The following is a 20,883-nucleotide window of genomic DNA, read 5'->3' as shown; positions in this document are numbered from 1 at the left end:
TATCCTAGTGGTAGCTGTGGAGAGCAGCCTTCAGGTTATGTCTTGGAGGAATGTAAAGCAGCTTGTTTTACCAGTCTATAATCTCGTGAATGATCAAATGAAAGGAGAACCACACCAGGTATATATATATATATATAAAATATATGTGTTTATTCTAAACACATCCCTCTAGTCCAGGCGTCTCCAACGAGTAGCTCGGGAGCTACTGGTATCTCACCAGCACCCTCAAAATAGTTCTCAGTGGTGAAGCCAAACCAATCTGATCTCAGGGATTCTGTGTATATTAAAGAAGGTAGCACTGCTCGTTTCATTACCCATAAGAGTTACAGACAGCCAAACCAATGGCAGGTCCTCTTGATGACACTCAAACACACACTCTGCTGGTATATCAATCAATCAGGAATTTATAGAGTGCACTACTCACCCATGAGGGTCTCAAAGCGCTGGCGGGGGGTGAGGGGGCATTTGGGCAGCTCTGGTCCTTCGAAAAGCCAGGTCTTGAGGCTCTTGCTGAATGCTTTAAGTGTGGGCTTCATCTGATGCTGAGGGGTAGTTTGTTCCAGGTCTTGGCCGTGATGTAGGAGAAGGATCTGCTTCCTGTTCTGGCTCTGTGGATGCAGGTGATTTCGGCCAAGGCCTGCTCAGCAGAGCGAAAGTTTCTCTTGGAGGCGTAGAAGGGGATTCTTTGCGTTGAGGTATTGGGGTCCGGTGTTGTGGAGGGCTTTGTATGTGTGTGTGAGCAGCTTGAAGGTCACTCTTTTTAGGTCTCGCCTTTACCATTCCGCAGGAATGGGAAATGGGGATAACTATAGTGCTCTATCGACTCTTCAAACTACCGCTTTTCCAGTGGCGTTTTCTTCGAGTTCACGTGGGCACATGCACGAGCTTTACTGCCATAAATTGTTTTCATTGGCTCTTGACTTTGTCCACGTGCCTCGCATCACCACATGAAAGCCATTTGTTGCTTATTCACACTTCTTTCAAGGACGTGCGTGCATCAAAGAGATCCGGCAACTTCTCCTCCCCCCTCGCCGAGAGCTTCCAAGGCCGTGCGTGCAACAAAGGGATCCGGCAACTTCTCCTCCCCCCTCGCCGAGAGCTTCCAAGGCCGTGCGTGCATCAAAGGGATCCGGCAACTTCTCCTCCCCCCTCGCCGAGAGCTTCACATTTCAAGCAACGATCACGCGCACCTTTTGCAATACTCAAATGCTACGATGCTTTTAATGGGATTTCTTGACGTACTGTTGCTTTCGTGATGCTCAGCTTTCTGAACATTCTCCTGGTGATTTCAGCCCGGGCTGTTGTTCGGACTGCTCTGCGATTTCTTGTGTGCTACTTTGTTTGTGGATGGTTCTTTCGGTAAATTTGATTTTGCACCAGATGCAATGCAGCTTTCCACTTCGCTGTTTGTTTATTGTGATCGCTGTACTCTGTGCGCAATGAATGGAGGCCATGTTGAAGGCGGGAACTTCCTATTTATTTCCTACAATGGGTACTGTGTCCTTCTCTACAAAATGTCTTGTGTTGATACCTATTTAAAGTGAATCATCCATGCTGAAATTACAGCTCGTGCTCATACGAGCTTAATGTGTGTTTGTACTCTCACACTGTATTTTCTGTACTCTTCCTGGGTGCACGCACCTCTTTTAGGACAGAAACGTTTAATCACACGCAGGGTGATGAACAAGGGGTTACATTTGCATGTTGTTTATTTTTTTTTTTACTGCTCGCCGGAACCGTGTACCTTTACCACCCCGCAGTGCACACCTTCAGGGGTGCAGTCTCGAGGCTGTCCTATTTAAACAGCTGAATGTGCCCTTACAAAAGGCTGTGGGACCAGACAATGCCATCCGAATGCAAGTCATGCTGTTGCTGCAGTTTGTACACACCCCTGTGTGCACTTTTCTACTAGTGCGGAAGTTACACAGTGGTATTTTACGAGCAGCATCACCTCTGTGAAATCAGCGTTAAACAGTAACACATCTTTGAATGATTTTCTTGTTAACTACTTTTGCGCAGGACGTAAATACAGGCGCATAACATGCATGTCACCTGGCATGTATAAGGTAAGAAACCGTGCACTGTCAAGCCATGAAACAGTTACCTATCACTTCGGTCATTGGTCCTGGGTTATGGGAGTGGCGGCTTCCTGTGACTAGCTCATTTGCTCTGCACACATGGTTTCACAGTCATCATCATTGCAACGGGTAAGGCAGGGCTAATCTACTTTTCTTCAGTGTGGTTTGTGAACTATAGTCTGTAAGCATGAGAACTGTATCCATATATCGCGTGCGTAATCTCCTAAGTGAACTTCTGGAACAAGGAAACATTAGTCTAAAGGCGCGGCTCTTGTGTCACACTGAACTACCAAGCACGCTTGGCCCGTTCCCTCCCACTCGTTGGCATCCCGCCCCCCCCACCAGGCTCACGCTTCTCCAGCGCGCCGAGAGCTTCACTTCAAAGGGAACCACTCTCCCGCCCCCTGCTTCACACTTCAAAGGAATGCGCCCACGCCCACACAATGCCGAGAGCATTTCCCGGCCGCTTTTCACCTTTTTTTTAACATTGTAAGTGCTGGCTCAAAACGTCCCGACTGAAGTCATCATGTATGGCATTCTATGTTTGCATTTGCGGAAGAAAGAAGCCTGGATCCAAGTCATTTGCCTTAAATAGTGAGGTCCTTGTTGAGCCATGTCACCACTGCGCAATGACACGTACACCTTATTTGAAACATTTTGCGTGTTTTCAGAAATGCCGGGAGCCTTTGTCACCCATTTAAATCCGGATACTGACATAAACGCACTTTAGGCAGCCATGTTGTACGTCTCTTTCTCTATACGCCAATGTCTGCGTGTCCTCCTCTCCTCCCCCTCTCATTTTTCCCTCCACTCACCCTCCTCTCTCCCTGCCTTGTTTTTATAATGCTCTGTATTTATTACGCCAATGTCTCCGTGTCCTCCTCTCCTTCCCCTCTCATTTTGTCCCCCCCCGTCACCCTCCTCTCTGACTGCCTTGTTTTTAATGCTCTGTATTTATTACATAGGGTTGTGTATATCAGTGGTAAAGCCTGGCCATCTGCTCTGTATTCTGTCACGCAACATCGCACATTCTGTACACAGAGACACAAAAAAATGAATAAACAGCACACAGAAACCTTTACATTCATAACTCTTCTACATGTGTATGGAAAGACGTCAAGTACATGTACTTCCGATCACTGTGATGGGGTGCTCCCGTGAACGTGTCGCACATCCCACTAAACATGTTGGTGTCTTTGTTTTTGGTGATGTTCTAGCACAATATATCCAGTTGTCTCTCAGCCAAAGTAACGAAAATGGTTTTATGTCTCGTGCGTACACATTTAAATGCCATTTGTATATTACACGATGATTAAGCTGTGTGACTTGCTTAATGTGGACATTTTTTAATTTTGAGGTGAATGGCGTTCTTGGCAGTGTCCGTGTCTACTGCTTTATTTTGTGGGTTTACGTGAAGGGAGCTAAAATACCCACAGACTTGGGTGAGATGTCTTTAGTGAGTACCAGTTAGTAGCAGCAGCTACGTAATGTGGTTGTAGTTCCTCACCCACCTGTAATGCTGGGAACTGGAGTGGTGCATAAACACGCACTTTGTACCTATAGTCCTTGCTTACGAGAAACAAGGCTGTCAGTAACAGACTGCCAGCTTTGCTTCTCATAAGAAAGGGATATAAGTACAAAGTTCATGTTTATGCACACCTTGCTTGCTGCCTCTCAGCCTCCCAGCCGTAGGTCGGGCGCCCTGCGGCTCATGCTGCCCCTAGTCTATCACTTTTCCCTCCTTTCAGTGTGACTCCCTCTCATTATCTGTTTAATAATTTCCGTTTGCATCCGCTATTTTCTGTCTTTTCCCCGCTTCTATCCTTCTCCTACCCTCTTTTCTCTCCCCTTTTTCACCACCACACCCACCTCCACCACCACCACCACCACCACGTCGACCACCACCAAACCCACCACCACATCCATGTCCACCACGTCCACCACCACCAAACCCACCACCACGTCCTCCACCACCACCACGTCCTCCACCACCACCATGTCCTCCACCACCAACACGTCCACTACCACCACATCCACCACCACGTCCACCACCACCATGTCCACCACCACAATAGCCATTTTCAAAACTAACACATAAATAAAAAAATTGCATTTACAAGACTAATAGCTCAAACTTTCCTAATGCGAGACCTATTGCATTGCAAATGCTTGTTTTGAAGGGGAGCCAGTGGAGGTCTTGTTGGTTCTGGGTGATGTGGTCTTGTCGTGGGATGTTTAGGATGAGTGTGGCTGCAGCGTTCTGGACGGTCTGGAGTTTGTGGAGCAGAGATTTGTTGATTCCAGCATAGAGAGCATTCCAGTAGTGAGTGCATGGGTGACGCTCTTCCTGGATTCGAGGGGGATCCATTTGAGGTCTTACAAAGTATGCAGCGGGTGTTGAAGCATGTGGACTCTTGAGTCTGTCACATGAACCATCTTCATCCACTTTAAATCTACCTAAGACGGAGATTGGCCATGTTATATGCCCTGCTCTATCATTCACACCGTGTGTGACATCAAAGAATAGTGGCAGCAGTAACCCGGGCTGACCCACCAAAGTGTGTGACTGCAAGAAGTAGAGTGAAAATGTGTTGGTTGGGATCATGATCAACCATAGAGCTGAGGAAAGAGAGTATGCATCCAGGGCAGAGAAAATTAGAAGCATCACATTCTTTTTTGTGTGGGTGTGTGACATTGTGTCCTCCCCTAATAAATAGTATTGGTTCCTTAAAGCTACTCCAAGTGTCAAGGGCTGCCAAATATGTATGCTGGCCCCCATCATAAGAGTATTATCTCTGACGCAATTGTGCCAGTTCATGGCATAATTGTGCCATTGCCATAATATTGTCATCCTTGACTATTTTGGGCATACAAGTCTAGTAATTACATACTTGCTGTCATCACGGACATATTAAGAGCACGACTGGCTTGCTTTTAGCCATTCCTGACAGAGTGGCAACCTCTTCTCCCATAATAATGTCCATAACTGATATATGTTGGGTATCCAGCTGTGGCACAGTGGTAGCCCCGGTTTAATGGTGGGCATTAGTAGCATAACAGATGCATTAATAGTGATATGGTGAGCAAGCATGGCCTATGATTATATTTTTTCTGAAAAGGTTTTTCTTTTGGAAAATGTTGTTTGATTGCTCAAATTGGAAAGTGTTTTTTATAGAAAAATATGTGTATTTTTAAAAAAGAATATGCTCATGAAGACAAAATATTACAATTCTAAAACACATTTAAAGTTGTTAACTGAGTGATAATTCAGTTTTAGCTGGGAAGACTGCTGTGGTAGTACCTTTTTGTGGCGCACATTATGTGATGACTTGAATTTTACTTGATTGCAAGCATTTAATATTGAAAAACGTTTTCCTAGCATTCTGCTGATAACTTCATCTGGAATGTGTGGATGGTGACTACTGATAATTCGTTCTTAGGGTGGTCATAGTGTAATGTTAATACATATCATCAGCATTTTACAATGATAAAATAGGCTAGTAGCTCGCCAGGAATTTCCTTGAGCAGAATTAGCTCTCACTACAGAAAAGGTTGGAGACCCCTGCTCTATTCCCTTTACGAGGCTAGAGGCAAAAGTACATTCAGTAAACTTAATATCGCACAGTAAATTAGCACAATACACGTTGAGGCATAAGGGCCCACCAAACCATATATTCAGAAAGTGGTGCATAGACACAAGGCCTAGAGTCTTTAAAACCACTGGTGCTGCCAGGGTCCACCCAAGGCAGTGACACAGGGGACGCATGCAGTGTGTGAACACACCAAGAATCACCATTAACTTCTACGGGGAAAGTCACGGTTGGAGTTTTAAATATAAATGACACTTAGAAGAGGACTTGGAGAAACCCCTTTAGAATAAGGGGGTTCTAGAGCCATCACCCATGGGAGCAACAGAGTATGCAAGTTACCTCACCCTGGGAAGCCGGGTGCTTTGGTGTCTTTTGGTGTCGGGTTTCGTCGCCATTTTCAATGGCGATCTGCTGCAAAGTGCTGCTGGCGTCCAAGTGGAAAGTGTCTGTTTTGATCCAAGCCAGGATCAAAGATGAGAAGAACCTGAAACCAGAGGGAACAGAGTCTGGGTCACTGCCAGTGACCAGGGCCACGATAGTCAAATGCCCTCCGATGTCGGGTGATTTCAGGTGAAGAAGGTGAAGCTTGAATCTTCAATCACGAGTACCAGAACGAATCGATGATGACCAGGTTCTGGATTAGAGCTGCACATGAAGGATGTTCAGTGCTGCAGTGTCGATTTCTGGATTGGTCCCAACAAGCCTTGGCAACAGCAAACCATGCAGGAACCAAACAAAAGCTTCGGTGTGGACCAGCAAGGTCCGAGGGGCTCACCACTTGCTAGGGAGTCAGGGCACATCTGGAGCAATCAGGGACGTCCAAGGAAAATCAGAATGATCTTTGTGGAGACCCACCAGTCGACGGACAAGGGATCACGAAGGAGCCTAGAGCTGAAATGCAAGAAGCAGGCTCACTGAACACTCGTGGAATGTAGGCCCACAATCTTTGGTGCAGAGTCCATCAGGAGTTTCGGATATGTAGACCAGCAAGATGCTTTGTTGGTGCCTGCTTGAGCAGGGGAGTCACTCCTTGACCCCAAGGGAGATTCTTCCATCCTATAGTCTTTAGTAGAGCATCAGAGTTCCAGGATTCAGTTTCAGAGTTTCATCCAGGTGTAATCTAAAGTCCTGTTGCCTAAGACATTACCTCTGTACTGTGATGTTGGCTGACATTTGTTTAATAAAAAGAAATATTAAAAAAAATAAAGTCCTGTTGCCAGGGGTCCCTTACTTATACTAAGAAAATGGGTTGGACATACTTTGGGGATCCACCAATGGGAGGGTCTGGAAAGGGTCTGGTGCGGGGGTAGGATTCCAAAGTGTTTGTCACCCAACACAACATGTTTCCATGCAGTTATTCTAAAGTTAACATTTACCGCGAGATTATAATGCACTTAAGAGTATATGGTCTGGCTGCATCACAGAACATCCTCAGAGTGTAGGCTCCAAAAGCTGCAGAGGAGCCCAGCTCCTGCATTGGTACCCTCTCATGCAAAACCAAGCACTCTGCCTTCAGGATTGATAAGGTCTACCATAGGATTGACTGATAGGCTTTTATGTGGCAGTGATTAAAGGTAGATATAGTTAACCTATATCTTAGTAAGGGGTGTATGGTACCACAGGACTGAAGTAGCAGTACTGTGATGCCATTTTGGAAGGCTTCCCAGGGGTGGCATAATACATGCTTCAGCCCCTGGTAGGCCTCCGGGGTATCTATGCCCTTAGTACCTGGTGTGTCAGGCACTAGGGACTCACAAGGGTACCCCAGTAACCAAACTGGGGTACCTAAGGTACATGTAATCATTTTAGAGAGGAAGCAGCTAGGCTGGGGTGGGGTCCTGGATAGCAGGGCCCCAGCCAGAATGAAGTCGAAAAACAGTGAAACACGAGCAAAAAGTGGGGATAACCATAGTAAGCAGATCCTACTCTCCTACATCTGCACCTACCTACTCTAGTGGGACTACTAAACTCTCTCTTGAGTTTAGGGAAGGGTGTGCTAAACCTTTGGCACACAAATATAAGTTCAGTAGAACTTACTTTAAGCTATAGTTGATTTATATGTACCTATGTGCCTATAGTGGTTTTCAGTAAGTCACTCAATGAGTTTATCTGGTAAAGCAATAGCAATCTTGAATCCAACCGCTGCACACCAATGTGAGAAGTTAGCCTGGCATATACGTCCACTAGTTATAGTGGGCACATTGCACCAGTCCAAACAACCCTTATTGATGATAGGTTTAAAGACAACCTTTATTGAAAGCTATCCTAGTGGTAGCTATGGAAAGCAGCCTTCAGGCTAAGCTTGAAGGTGTGTAAAGCAGCTTGGTTTACCAGATTAGAACTTCTTGAATGTATAAATTAAAGGAGAACCACACAAGGTATATATAAATTATATGTATTTATTACTAAACACTTTCTAGTAATCTCTTTATGAGGTTTCAAAGCAAGGACACACTTTAAACACAATAGAACTTCTGTAAATAGCACAATATACACTGGGCCACAGGGGGGGCCCAAACCATATATTAAGAAAGTGGTATAAGAACCACGACTTGACTAGACACAGTGCCTAGAGCCAATATAATCACTGGTACTCCAAGGAACCGCCCAAGGTAGTGACACAGGGTACCCACGGGGGACGCGTGCAGTGTGGGAACACAGCCATGAGCGCTGTTATCTTCTTTGGGAAAAGTTGTGGTTCGAATTTTAAAGTTAAAGGACACTTAGGAGAGGACTTTGAGTAAACCCCTTTAGACTTAAGGGGTTATAGGGCCAACACCCACGAGAGCACCGTAGTACTCGAGTTACCTCACCCAGAGAAGCCGGGTGCATAGGCGTCAAATGTTGTCGGGAATTGTAGTCGTTTTAAATGGCGACCTGCTGCAAAGTGCTGCTGCCGTGAAGAAGAAAAGTGTTCGGTGTGATCTAAGCCTGGACTGACAATGTGCAGAACCTGAAAGCAGAGGGGACAGAGTCTGGGTCACTTTGCAGTGACCAGGGGCACGGTAGAATGCACATTGATGATGGGTGCTTTATGTGCGAAGAGGTGAGGATTGACTCTGCAGCCAATCAATCAATCAATCAAAGCATTTATATAGCGCACTACTCACCCGGAGGGTCTCAAGGCGCTGGGGGGAGGGGGTCTGCTACCGCTCGAACAGCCAGGTCTTGAGCTGCTTCCTGAAGGCGAGGTGGTCTTGGGTCAGGCGGAGGTGGGCCAGGAGGGAGTTCCAAGTCTTGGCGGCCAGGTAGGAGAAGGACCTTCCTCCGGTGGTGGCTCTTCGGATGCGGGGGACGGCGGCGAGGGTGTGGCTGGTCGATCGAAGCTGACGTTTGGGAGCGTAGAAGTTGAGGCGGCTGTTTAGGTATCCTGGGCCTTGGTTGTGTAGGGCTTTGTGTGCATGGGTGAGGAGCCGGAAGGTGATTCTTTTGTTGACCGGGAGCCAGTGCAGATCTCTCAGGTGTCCGGATATGTGGCTGCGGCGGGGGATGTCCAGGATGAGTCGTGCTGAGGTGTTCTGGATCCGCTGGAGTCTCTTCTGGAGTTTGGCGGTGGTACCGACGTAGAGGGAGTTGCCGTAGTCCAGTCGGCTTGTGACGAGGGCCTGGGTGACCGTCTTCCTGGTCTTGGTGGGGATCCACCGGAAGATCTTACGAAGCATGCGCAGGATGTTGAAGCACAACGAGGAGACGGCGTTGACTTGTCTGGTCATGGAGAGGGAGGAGTCCAGGATGAAGCCCAGGTTGCGTACGTGGTCTGTTGGTTTGGGTGCGCTGCCCAGGGCGGGGGGCCACCAGGAGTCGTCCCAGGCGGAGGGTGAGGATCCCAGGATTAGGACTTCCGTCTTGTCCGAGTTCAGTTTCAGGCGGCTGTTCGACATCCATTTGGCAACGTCTGTCATCCCTTCGTGCAGGTTGGCTCTGGCGGTGGCGGTGTCGTTGGTGAGGGAGACGATCAGCTGGGTGTCGTCGGCGTAGGAGATGATGTTGAGGTTGTGCTGGCGTGTGATGGCTGCGAGGGGGCTCATGTAGACGTTGAAGAGTGTTGGGCTGAGCGAGGAGCCTTGAGGAACGCCGCAGATGACTTCGGTGGCCTCCGATCTGAACGGGGGGAGGCAGACTCTCTGTGTCCTTCCGGCGAGGAAGGAGATGATCCACTCCAGTAGCCATGAGGACCAGGAGGCGTCGATGACGAACAGGAGCTAGATTCAAGCTGTCCCTTGAAGGGTGTTGAGGGCTGTGGTGTCGGTGCTCAGATTGAGCACAACAAGCCTTGGCAATAGCAATCCATGCAGGAAGAGAAAAGATGCTTCGGTGTGGACCAGCAAGGTCCAGTGGAATCCCAAGCAATGGAGAGTCAGGGCACGTCTGGAGCAACCAGGGAAGCCCAAGGAAAGTTAAAGTTGCCTTCTCAGGGACCCACAGGTTGAAGGACTAGGGATCGTGTAGGTACCTCTATAGAAAACACAAAGGGCCGGCTCACGGAACACTCGTGGAGTGTAGGCCGGCAATCTTCGGTGGGATTGCTGCTTGGGGTCTGGGCTACAAGTAACGAAATACACAGCCTCAAACATTGTGTTATGTTATGTTATGTTATGTTAAAAAATATTTATTGAGCGCGCTGCCACTGATTGGTTTCCTGGCGCTAAGATAAACAGAGAGCGACACCTGGGGACGTGAATAGATGGGGATTTAGTGAAATGCTTGTCTAAAGAGCCATGTTTTTAAAGCTTTCCTGAATGACATGAGGTCTGAGCAGGACCTGATCTCCAGGGGGAAGGTGTTCCATAGACGAGATGCAAGAACAGCAAATCTACAACCACGGTTCTGTTAAGCTGGTACCGGGTGTACCGATCTGGCCATGTTTCTCCCTCTAGGATGGTAAAATCATACCTCCGCCGCTAGTACTGGTGGAGAGGTATGATTCCTAGGTGTTTGACACCAACATGACATGTTTCCTTGCAGCCATTCCAAAGTTAGCATTTACAGAGAGGTTATAATGCACTTAAGAGTATATGGTCTGGCTGCATCACAGACCAACCCCGGAAAATAGATTCCGAAGGCTACAGAGGGCCTCTGCTCATGCATGGGCACCCTCTCACACAAAACCCAGCACTATGCCTTCAGGATTAATAAGGGGTGACTGAAAGGTTTATATGTCTAGTGATATATGGTTGATATAGGGAACCTATATCTAAGTAAGGGGTGCATACAGCACCTTACACAGGCTGCAGTAGCAGACCTTTTGTGTAATTTTGGAAGGCTGCCCAGGGGTGGCATAATACATGCTGCAGCCCCTGGTATGCGTCTGGGGTACCTATGCCCTTGGTACCTAATGTACCATTTACTGAGGGCTCATAAGGGTACCCTAGTATCCAATATGGAGTGTATCTAAAGTATATGGAATCATGTTAGAGAGGAAGCAGCTAGGCTGGGGTCCTGGATAGCAGGGCCCCAGCCAGAGTAAAGCCGAAAAACAGAGAAACATAAGCAAAAAGGGGGGGTAGCTAAAGTAGGAAGCAGATCCTACTCTCATATAATGCCCCTGCTGTACAGCCATTTCAGTGTATGGGTTATCCCCTTTACTGCCTGTCCTGGTCCAGTAGCATTGCCTGCCTGGAGAAGTGTGGCTTGGGGGTTAGAGGCAGCAGACCCGGAAGCTGAGATTGGCCCTGGACCAGGGTTCAATTCCCCGCCTCGGCGGGTCTTGGGCTAAAAATTCCACGGACTCGATAATTCTCGCCCCAGTGCCTCCTCGACTCACGGGTTCACACTCTGCGACTCTGGGCAATAGCTTGCTTAATCTCCACAACGGCCCCTCGCGGCGGGATGCCTGACTTTCACCTTGTGGATACCCTGCTATCTCACAGGGGAATGCCAGGAAGGGTTCCCTAAGCAAGCGCCGGGAAACCCACTGCGGGTAGCTGTGCGCTATATAAGCTCAACTACATTTACATACGCAGCCTTCTCAAATGTTAGTTTGCATTGCTTCGGGTCGCTATGAACCATGTCACTCAACTTTATGAAAGGTTATTCCATTTAGAATTCTCCTTCATCATTTTTAATCTCCTGTCATGTGTGCTGCTTTGAGATGTGCATCCAGAAACCAAAGAGCATAACCACCCCAGCACACAACCCAGTGGAAATAGCACTATTAGAACAAATCCACAGGCATTCAAACCACCTAACAAGTAGCCAGCCATACACATGTATCATTTCTACACAGTTTTCCCTCTAAGCTGTATAGAGACCATGTTATTAAAAAATAAGCAACTTGCTGCAGTATCTTGGGGATGCTTAGATTAGAACTAGAAAGCTTTTAGTGAGGGTAATTTCAGGTGTAGCCAGAAAAAGAATATATTCCTGTCTAACAAAATTATTCTGCTTATTCGTTATACTTTTTAAGGTGTTTCTGGCCTTTTTTAGGTGCTCTGTTCTTCTACTGTTGTGTATGATTTGTGTATGTTAGTAACGGTAAAGGCACTGAGGTCTTTGCTATATGCCTATACGGTACGTACTCCCCCCCCTTGAGTTCCCCTTAATATTTTGTCCAATATATATAATGTTTATACTTGATTGTGAAAACTATGAGAGGCAGTTACTAGGAAGGAACCTGATTATGGCTGTGGCTGGAGTTTCATCCTTCAGGAACAAACCTGTTGAAGTCTTCCTTCCATTTCTTCATATTTTGCTGCACATACACAGAACTATGCGCAGGAAAACAGGACCTTGGTGTATAGGGGTTGTACCTTCCTATCACCTTAGTGCCCAAAATCCCAAAACCAACTAGCTTTATTGTCTCATTCGTTCTCCAACAAATTCACAAAGCTACATTAGACAACCAAGAACGCAACACTCCCGACTCTTTCAGGAATTGCGGTAGCAAAACATACCTGCACACTCACTCGTACTTGTACGCAATAAGGATAATCAGAGACACTGTATAGTTCAGAATGTTTATTTACATTTTGTGCTCTATAATACAGTATACAAGCCACTACCAGCAGCAAAATGCATAAACCTAGCACAGTTAGCATTGTTTCAATACCATAGAATATGAAGGGGGAAGTCATTATATATAGACAGTGGAAAAGGGACTTTAAGGCCTAACCACACTCCCCTTCGTTCGTTGATGTTTTCATATAAAGTAAGATCTCTGGGCTTTTCAGCAGACTCCAAACCTTAGAGCCTTGAAGGTAGCTTTACATCATAGGAACAGCATAGCTCTTTTTTTTATTTTTTTTCAAAGTAAAAAAAAAAAAAAAAGGAACAGCATAGCTCTTCTCCAAGGAAAGGTCTCCATCCAAGTGTCTGTGAACAACATGCAACTCCATAATATCAAAACACAAGCTCTCTAGCAGTGCAGCTGTATGTAGCATATTTTGTCTAGGTAACAGGGACTGACCAGAACAGAATAACAAGGGGCATTTTTTTCGACCTTACACATTGTGTTCAGACTAAACTCCAGAAATTGCAGCGAATGCAGAAAGAAGACCGTTCTCATGTGAAAGACACAAACAGAGTCTTGCAAAATAAAGTTATTTAGTAACATGTCCAGAAGCAGCATCATGGCAGCAGTGCTCATGCTAAATTAGCAATGTTGAGAATGACCCTAAGGGCCACATGACACTTTCTTTGGGACATTTGAAGATTATGAGCTAACTTCACTTAGTGCCTTTACGGTCTCTCACCAATTCATCTATTAGGCACCGTGTAGTATCAGATGTGGAGGTGGTACAACAGGTTTAGTGTACCTCAAAGCTCATTAATGTCAATCAAATTAACACATAACTTAAGGATAGAGCATTCAGGGTCCTCATGAGTTAACCTAAAAGTTCAAAGCAGAGTCAGAGAGAATGAGGCAAAACATTACAGGTCTGGAGAAAAAAGATCTCAGTTGTAATGCCTCACTGACAGTGAGATTAGTGGACAAAGTCTGAAGAGGCACACAGTCCCACAGCTTGGCAGAGACATGGGAAAAAGCACGGCCACATAGCCACTTTAGTGAGGTGACAGTATTGGCTAGCTATCAGTGGAGAGGTGTGGTGCAGCGGACAGGGCAGCTGACTTTGGAGCACAGGGCTCACAGTTCGATCCTCAGCTCCGATGGCAGCTCAACTCAGCACCACGTGACTCTGGGCAACAGCTCACTTAATTTCCACAACAGCCCCCAGCTCCTTGAAAACCGTAAGGGTGAGTAGGTTGTGCTTTACAAATAATGACGCTTACATTTACCTCACTCTAAACATAGTTCTAGCACTACGGTAATGAGGGAACATATCTGATTGATGGGGTATGAATGAGTTTGGTATCTGTGTTATAAATTTCCATTTAGCAGACTTACTTTTGTGATGCAGAAGCCAGTACAAATATTTCTCAGTGGGAGATTCCAAGGACTAATCAGGTAGCACTGGTCTGAACAAGCTGCTTGCTGCTTGTGAATCATAAGCTTCATATCATTACAAGCCCCTATTGCCACAGGACCGTCACTTTTTATGCTGTTCCTGTGGCGATAAAACCTTAGCCTCATTAACATGGCTTAACCCGTCTTATAAATAAGGCTCCTTTTCACGCTACACCTGACGCAAAAGGGGTCGGCGATTGTATTGCACTGCCGTTCCTCCATAACAACCAATGGTTTTGACGATGCCCCATATTTATAAGGGTGACATAAATAGGAGGCAGCGCCAAAATTAAGACCAGGGAAAACCAGGTCTTAATATGGCAAAATGAGGAGAAATTGTTTACTTTTCCTCGTTTTTGCTATTTCTATGTGGGCTGCATTGAGCAGCACACAAAGAAACAGCAAATCACCATGAATGATTGTGTATTTGCAGGATGGAATCCCTTACTGCACACATACAATCATTAAACAAATAGCGATTTGCAACTTCTATGTGTGCTTCACATAGTAGCACACATTGGACTTTCAAATCGGCATTCTGGATTGTTCATGTGCAGGAAGACTCCTTTTAAGGGGTGCCTTTAAATGCTCCAGAGTGTACAAAAGGCGGAAGCTCGTCTGCTACTGACCATACCCAGGTAAGCTACAACGGGGTTAGCCCTAAGCAAACTACACTGGCGTCCCATTGAGGAAGGGATTTCTTTCAAAGTTGTGTGTTCCGTCCACAGGGTTTCTTTATAAGAAAGGCCTAACCTCTGTTTGCGATCATGGGGAATAAGCCTGTTCAGTCTTCCGAAATTTTATAGAACTCGCTTTGGAAGTAGCTCCTTTAGATTCTTAGCAGCAAAACAATGGAATAGTCTGCCCTCCCATCTGAGATTAGGGCCCTTCAAGGCTGTTTTTCGGAACCATCTGAAAACTCTGCTATTCAGAAAGGGCCATGACCCCTGAAAAACTAAGGGACTTTCTACGTCCAGCTATGGTGATTGAAACTTAGCACGAGGACATTCCAGAGTCGAGTAACTAAGCGCTTTACAAATTGCTAACATAACTCAACATACCTGAGAGAGATGAGCCACCCAGATTTAGAATGTCTGCAACATTAAACTTCAAATTATATCCATCCAGCAATGACTGGCGCAGTCAGGAAAACAATAATTGGATAGTATTAGTGATTTGCCCACTTTTATTAAAATCAAAAGTGTATCATCAGCATAACAATAAAACTGGAGCCGAAACATCTAATGATCAATATTAAGGAAGGGGATTCCATAGATATTAAATGTGAAAGGAGTGGGTCCTCAGGACCTTGCAATGCTAGTAGCAAAAGTTAGATTGAAAAGGAGGACCTGCCAAAAGGACTCTAGAGCAGATCTCTACACTCCAATATCTGCCAGTCTACAAGACAGATTGGAGTGGGAGACTGTGTCACAGGCTATGGACTGATCCATCAGCACTAAAGCAGCCAGTCACCTAGAAGATCCCCAACAGTGGTAATGAGTTGGGTGTGTGAAATTCATATATTTTGCTTTCATGTAGTTGCTAGAAAGTTTGTGAAAATTAGGCAAAATTAAGTGGATGTATGCAAAGTGCCAATTCATCATTTAGCACTATATTTCAGTGGAAAATGAGTACTTTCAGCAATTTTTACCATGAGGGTGCATTTTGTATTAAAAGAAATTGGGCTGAAACAAAAGTAGTGTGTGCAACAGCTACTCTTGTTATAGTCGCTCATATTATTCCCATGAGCTTGCAGTAAGATTTTTCAAAGTGTTGTAGTAGCATAAATTAAGGAATTTCATATAATAAGTGCAATGTGCAAGAATTATGACATAGTAATTTACATTTCACCTAGACTTAGTATAGAAAAGTATTGATATTATGTGACCTTGTTGGGAGCTTGCCACAGTGTGATCTACCTAAGTTTGTTGCTGAAGGAAGGAAGGTGCATTTTGATTAAGTACAGTGGAGGTAAAGGAAAAGATATATAAGGCAATGTTAGTAGGAATTGATGGGTCAGACAGGTGTCTTCAATGGAAAAATAATTGCCTCTTTCCAAGTAGAGGGAATCAAAGCTTGTTCTAGGAAAAACTTTGGTGATGACGAGTAACTTTGCCAGAAACAAGCATGATTTCTTTATAGGGCAGTGTTTCTCTGGAGAACTGGATTAAATGAATTTAATAAAAACACAAGGAGTTCTGCTTTAGAAAAGAGGTGGAAGACAAGAGGACAAGGCATCCTAAAGAAGAAACACAAGCATGTGATTCCTCACTTTTTTTTAGCATATGTTTAAGTGCTGATCTTCTCCAGACGCCAGAATGAATGTTGCACTGGCACTATGATTAAACAATTAATTTTATAGAACTGAAAGAGCTTTTAGTTCCTTTTTGGCAGTAAAAGGAACATGTCTTGTAACAGTTTAAAATTGTTGTTAGTACAAACAAAGGGGCATATTATCAAGGGGGTTTATCTCCGCTTTTTTGGCTTTAAAAGCCAAGAAAGCGGAGATAAAATTATCTCCCTATTACCAAGCTGTCGCTAACACCAGTTAGAGACAGCTAATAGGAGATAGCGACCATCTTGGGCCCCGCTTTGCATGTCAGTGATATTTATCACTAATGACATGCAAAGTGGGCGTGCCAAGATGTTAGCGACTGGAAACAGTCGCTAACATCGCTATCTCCTATTACCAACTTTTGGAGATATTCGCGCTAAGCGCGAATATCTCCAAAAGCTAACACCTGCCCTGAGCAGTTCTTCACCATGTTATCCAATGGGAGGTGGATAACATGGCTAAGAGCATTTGCTCGATAATGCATGAATATCGCTGACTTTTCAGCGATATTCATGCATTGCGGCCGTTTTTTATCGCATTTGCGATAAACCTTGCTAATAGCAAGGTTTATCTGCGATAAAAATCGCAGATGTGCGGCGATAATTTCTGTCTCTAAACAAGTTAGAGACAAAAATTATCGCTAGTTGTTGGTAATATGCCCCAAAGTCTTTCTACAGTCACAGAAGCACACCTTCCATGACACTTTGGGCCTTTTTTGCAAAGGGATTTAATACTCTTATTTTCTTCCCTGTACCAAGAGGACCTAGGGTACTGCCAGTGAACCATATTTCTTCTTGTTGGGGTGAAAGGGTCAGCCCAAAAGAAGCAGTGAGAAAGAACATAGGGCTCCTCTTATATTGATGATGTCGAAAGTCTGGAAGAGAAGACAGTGGGTGTAAAGTTTTCTCCAGCGAAAGTATTATACATTTATTTATTTTTCTTATTATCACTACTCACTCATCTATCACTCTAACTATACCGGGCCCTTTACAGTTAGATGATGAATCTCTTTACTTTTACCACTGAGGTAGGTGGTCCTCTGATGGATCTTTCTCTGCCAATAGGAGGGGTGGGAATTAGGGCATTCATAACATACAACGTTAGCCACCCAATGAAGACTATTAAATGGTAACTAACTCATAAATTTGAGATAAGGTTCAAATACACCATTCTCAGGACCATGCTAAAGAAATAAACTATTGCAATGGTAAAACCCAACATCCTAAAGAAGTTGAGTCTAAACAGAATTATACACACTAGTGGCTCTGCTTCAGTGACACAGAACACAAAACGCAGAAATTGATACTCTGACAACACATTGATGAATAAATAGCACAGTTCAATGAAAGAACATCAGGTTCTTTTTTATGCCATGAAAAGAAAGGCTCTATGAAATTCGATGGTGTTTGAGCTACAATCTGTTTATATGTGTATAGCATAATGGTTTTATTTTTGTATTTATCAGATAGTTATTTACATCAATATTTATCCAAAATGCTCCACAATCCAAGTGGTTATCAATTTAGTATGCTCTGCAATCCACTAATTTTGGAGACTCTTCCATACACAGCAGACATGTTGACTTTTACAGGGCAAATCCAACTGCTTAGAACCCATATTCAGCCACTTACCAGGGTAAGTGGCTGAATATGGGTTCTAAGCAGTTGGATTTAAAGTTTTGCTTTAATAAGATATCACTGATTTGGCCAGATAGTGAGCTCTCTTCAAGAATGCCCTAATCTGAAATGAGTACAAATTAATATTATTTTCGGAAACCTTGCAAAAAAAATACATACTGTTGTTATTAAGTAATTACTTTTTTCCTTTTGGCAGTAGCTGGAGAATTAATGCAAAGTTTGCAAAAACAGCATAAGACAGGGAAACTCCAACTCCTAAAATTACATATCATATATATTCAATAAAATCTGACTTCACCATTAAAATGTATTTTAATCAACTATGAAAATAAGTCTGAAAATGGAATCCATAGTTGGTAGAAGTCGAAATATATAAAGTGTATAATCTACGCTTTGCCTTTTCTTATGTACCAGTTACAGGTTTACCAACGACCATGTCGTTTCTTGCCTAGACACTGGGACAAAATGCCATTTTAAATGTCAGAAATGTTCTGCTCATGAAAATTATGCACCCTATCTTGTGTGTAGCAAGTTGTGCCAAGAAGTGACTTATTTTAAATTTCAAATTATGCTTAGCTACCTATGAACAGTTGATTTTGAAAAGTCTGAGCAGCAGGGTTCAAGATGTTGCTGTCAGGCTACACAGAGTAGGGCCGCAGTCATATTTTCAGAGCCTCAGTAGTGGATGGTTTATTAGGTAGAAACTGTAGTCCACAAGTGACATTGAACTTTCCATACCAGTGATGTATTTCTGCAGATAGATCATGACCTTATAAGAAAGTTAATTGCGCAAAATGAGTTTTAACCAATTTGACCATGTTTAAAAGGGGAGCGGAGGCACTTTACTCCTATTTAGCAAGAGTAAGGGACACTGATGTCTAATGCTGTAAAACAGACCAGGTACAATTTGAGCAAACCAAGTGAAATGTTCTTTATTTCCTCCATGAAGCTTCCTGCAATCTTCTGAATAAATTACAATTCTGATTAATGGTGCATGAATTGTTCACCTTTAAGCCACCAGTACATTCTTCATTGACATCAACATTGTTTTTTTCCCACCACATTTTCTTCAAAAAGCTATTTGAGAGCTCCTCGTTAAAGGGAATAGACATGTAATGGAATCTTTCCCTTGTTTATCCAGTGGAATGGTTCCATTAAAGAGAGCAAACATAAATACTTTAGCCAAGAAAGTTAATTAATTTCTAACGTAAGGAAAGACGAAACATCTTTTCAGTCCAAATTGATTTCAACCTCTGAAGTCATTTGATTTTAATGTTCAAAGTAAGGAGTAGTGCTTCAGATAAACGTGCATACTACAGCCAGGTGTACAACAACGTTGCAACATTTCAAACCATAGATTGGGCATTTAGAAATGCAAAGACCGTGCACGTTATTGTATCTTATATAAGCTGTATATATTATAATTCTTTTGTTTTTGTTCGAAATAGTCTACTATGGCTTGGCGCAGCTCTGATTTCAATACTTCGTCCCTAAGGGCCATGTCGAAAAATCTCCATTTGTGTTCGAAGCCACCTGCCTGAGCAATAAGCATCTTTACTAAAACAGGTGAGTGGTTTGACAGCGTTCTGTCCAGTTGAGGAAACTGGGCGATAAAGGCCAGTAATCAAGACAAGTACATATGTTGCGATATGCTGAGTTGTGTATGCAGTTTGTAGAGAGTACATATGATGCTATGTCAATCAATCAATCAATCAATCAATCATAACATTTATATAGCGCACTACTCACCCGGAGGGGTCTCAAGGCGCTGCGGGAGAGGAGTCCGCTACTGCTCGAAAAGCCAGGTCTTGAGTTGCTTCCTGAAGGAGAGATGGTCCTGGGTCAGCCGAAGGTGGATGGGGAGGGAGTGCCATGTCTTGGCTGCCAGGTAGGAGAAGGATCTTCCTCCGGTGGTGGCTCTGCGGATGCGTGGAACGGTGGCGAGGGCGAGGCTAGTCGATCGTAGCTGGCGGGTGGGAGCGTAGAAGGTCAGGCGGTTGTTGAGGTACCTGGGGCCAAGGTCATGGAGAGCCTTGTGTGCGTGGGTGAGGAGTCTGAACGTGATCCTCTTGCTGACGGGGAGCCAGTGCAGGTCTCTCAGGTGTCCGGAGATGTGGCTGTGTCGGGGGATGTCCAGGATGAGTTGTGCGGAGGCGTTCTGGATGCGTTGGAGTCTTTTCTGAAGTTTGGCTGTGGTTCCGGTGTAGAGGGTGTTTCCGTAGTCCAATCGGCTGGTGACGAGTGCCTGGGTGACCGTCTTCCTGGTTTCGGTGGGGATCCACCGGAAGATCTTTCGGAGCATGCGCAGGGTGTTGAAGCACGATGATGAGACGGCGTTGACTTGTCTGGTCATCGTGAGGGAGGAGTCCAGGATGAAGCCCAGGTTACGTGTGTGGTCCGTTGGTTTGGGAGTGGTGCCCATGGCAGGGGGCCACCAGGAGTCGTCCCAGGCGGAGGGTGCTGATCCCAGGATGAGGACTTCTGTCTTGTCTGAGTTCAGTTTCAGGCGGCTGTTCTTCATCCACTTGGCTACGTCTTTCATCCCTTCGTGTAGGTTGGTTCTGGCGGTGGCGGGGTCGTTGGTGAGGGAAAGGATCACCTGGGTGTCGTCGGCGTAGGAGATGATGTTGAGGTTGTGTTGGCGTGCGATGGCTGCGAGGGGGCTCATGTAGATGTTGAAGAGGGTGGGGCTGAGTGAAGATCCTTGTGGTACGCCGCAGATGACTTCGGTTGCCTCGGATCTGAATGGGGGGAGGCGAACTCTATGGGTTCTTCCGGTGAGGAACTAGATGATCCACTCCAGTGCCTTCTCTTGCATTCCGATGTTGCTGAGGCGATG

Source organism: Lissotriton helveticus, chromosome 3_1, assembly GCF_964261635.1.
Source record: "Lissotriton helveticus chromosome 3_1, aLisHel1.1, whole genome shotgun sequence".
NCBI classification, from domain to species: Eukaryota; Metazoa; Chordata; class Amphibia; order Caudata; family Salamandridae; genus Lissotriton; species Lissotriton helveticus.
The sequence above is the reverse complement of the archived record's forward strand: the minus strand, read 5'-3'. Positions refer to the sequence as shown.